Here is a 2891-nt window from a genome sequence, read left to right on the forward strand (position 1 = left end):
AAACAGCAGCTGCGGGGGATTAGAGCCCGAGGTCCCCCCGCTGCCCAGTGGCCCCCTCTGCCTGGGGCGGGCCTGCCCTGCCGGTCGCAGCCCCTGCCTAGCCTGGGAAAGGGGCCCAGGGATGGCTCCCCTGGGGAGCAGGGAACCACTCTGCTCACCCTTGGTTGCAAGGCCGGGTCAGGCCCTGTCCATCACAGGTCACCCCAGCACGGAGCCCACCCACACACAGCCGCCCACCAACCCTGGCCCTTTGGGGCACCCTGTTGGGGTTTGTCTCCAGCGGCCCCTTGGCTGGGCTTCCCCACCAGCCGTCTCCCCCAAGCCGGGGAACTGGGACCCCTGGGGTCAGGGGCTGCATCTGGCAGCATCCCAGAGGGGAAAGGGGTTGGCACCCAGAGCCCCCAAGCAATGACAGACTGTCCCCATCTCTGCCCGCTGCCCAGGGGCAGCCCCCTCCCACGCTCACCCCTCCCTGCTAGACTACCAGACCCTTCCAGCACCTCCTCCCCCACCTCCTTATCCTCCCCAGCCTCTCTCGTCCCCTTTCTCCTGGTATTGATTTTTCTTTACTGGGTTTTTTTTTTTTTAAGGTGATTTAATTGCTTTTTTAAGGTTACTTCAGTCTGGAGCTCTGCCAGGAAAGCGGAGAACTGTCCCCCAAGCTCTCCCCAGCACTGGTTGCGGCCCAGGACTCAGTGTGTGTCACTAAATTGTCCTGCCATCCAATGAGATCACAGGGTCTTTCTCCCCAACATACTGGCCTCCATCACGAGCCCGAAGCACGCCCTCTTTTCTCCTGAGGGCATGTCGGGGAGCCTTCAACCTCTAGAAGGAATGAAGTTGGGTGGTAAGCCGGTACTGGGGGGCGGGGCAGGGGCAGGGTGGTGAGGGGAGTTCTAGGCCAGCGGGAAGTGGAGCAGCAGTTAGCTGCATTCCCCCCCCACCCCCCCACCCCCCCCACCCCCGCTGCCCTACAGCGAGCTGTCTTCAATTGTCCCCAAGCCCTCATCCTCCAGTCTCCCGGGCCCCAGGAATATGGTTGTGCTCAGTGGGAGCCCCCACCATGTCCTTTCAGCCCATCCCTTGGCCTTATCCCCCAACTCCTCCAGCCTCTTCTGTCACCCACCCTGTCCCCTTACACCCCTTTCCCCTCTGGCCCCCGTCCTTTCTCCCCTCCCTTTCCCCGCTTCCCTGCCTGCCTCCCTCTCTGCCCGGCTGCAGTTGGGTGATAATCTCCCTCATTTAGCCTTCCGGCTGCTTCCCCGGCTCATTGCCCAGCTGGTCCCTGGGGCCCAGCCCAGTTTCTTCCCCACCCCCACGCCCAGCCCTGCGCCCAAGCTCCCCCATCCCTTCCCTGCTTCCCCCACCCACTCCCAGGGGACCAGCTGCCCCCTGCAGTGAGCATCAGGGCCAAGTGTGGCTAGCCAGGACCCAAGCTGGGTGTGAGCAAAGGGGGAGGGGCTGCCAAGGACTCTGGGGGTGGGAATGTGGGTGCGGGTTGGGGGTCGGGGTGGGGGTGTGGAGTGCAGGGTCAGGATGTGAAGCCTCAGCCAGGCATCCTCTGCCCACCAGTTGTCCCCATTCCCCAGATTTGTTCGCAGTCCAATTCTCCACCCACCCCCCCAGGGGCTGAACTAGGTTTCCTAACAGAGAGAGAATGGTGGATGGACTGAGACGCAGAGATTATAGAGTGCCATCTGTACAGCCTGACAAGGCAGGGCACGGCAATGGGGGGCAGAGAGGTAGGGAGGGCAGGAGGGTTCTGACTCAGAGCACCTGGTAGGGGTCACGGAGGTTTTCTTTGGGCAAAATGCTCCAAAAGGTAGACCTGGAGACCTCCCAGGATCCTGCTTGCGGGGCTCCAAGGAGGCTCCAAGGCGCATCCCGCACCCCGAGCTCTGGGGTTCCCTCTTCTCCAGCAGGGACCCGCAAGCTGAGCTGCATTTGCCCCTTCCCCCCATTTGTGGGCCTTAGACTCCCAGCCTGGGTGGCCCCACTCCTGAGTGACATGACCCCCAAACTCCTAGATAGCATTCTAGGGGGAGGGCCCAGTCTCCCCCTGCTCGCAGAGTACACCCCTTGCCACCCTGCCCAGCTCAGACACCTGTCCCAGGCCTGGCTCTGCTGCGGACCAAGGCGTGGGCCAGCGCGGGACAGACGTGGGCTGGAAGGGACACGGATGGGGGGTGCGGAGGCCGGGACTGGGCCAGGCCTGGCTGGTGAGCGAGCAGCGGTGACAAACGGGCTGTGCGGGGGCCGAGGGGCGGGGGGCGGACGGCGGCTGATTTATCTGGGTTATTTATGCTGCGGACGAGGCAGGAGAAGCGGTTAATGAGAGTTCCAGGGAAGGGGGTGGGGAGGTCCGGACGTGATCTGAGGCAACTGAAGAGGGTTGGCGTCCCGCCGCCAGGCCCTGCCCCCACCGCCCGCCAGCACTCTGCACACCCTACCCTGTCCAAGGACCAGCCCAGCCCTGCCCAACCCTGAGCCCTCTCCTGTGGCAGGCATCAACAACCCAAGCCGAGGCCGTGGGTTACTTAGATCGAAGGGGACCATGTCCAAGATTGAGGGGCTGCTGGAAGAACCGGGGGAAGGGGCCAGGAGATGGAGGGCAGGGAAGGAAGAAAGATGGAAAATCTTGGCTGGTCAGAAACTGACCAAGTCTGTGGGGCCTGTGGGGGAGGGTTGAGGCGGATGAGATCAGTGTGGGACTGGGTGGGCAGCTGCAACCTCGGGGCTGAGGCTGGAGAGAGAGCAAAGGGCACTGGGGTGCAGATCTGGTGTCAGCCAGGAGTCATCATGGGGGGCCTGAGAGGCAGAGACAGGCCGGGGGGTGCTGGTCAGAGAGAACCGGGGAAGGAGGGGGGGAGAAGATCCCGAGAAGGAGGGGG

This window comes from Lipotes vexillifer, unplaced genomic scaffold (genome assembly GCF_000442215.2).
Source record: "Lipotes vexillifer unplaced genomic scaffold, Lipotes_vexillifer_v1.1 scaffold965, whole genome shotgun sequence".
In the NCBI taxonomy this organism is placed as follows: Eukaryota; Metazoa; Chordata; class Mammalia; order Artiodactyla; family Lipotidae; genus Lipotes; species Lipotes vexillifer.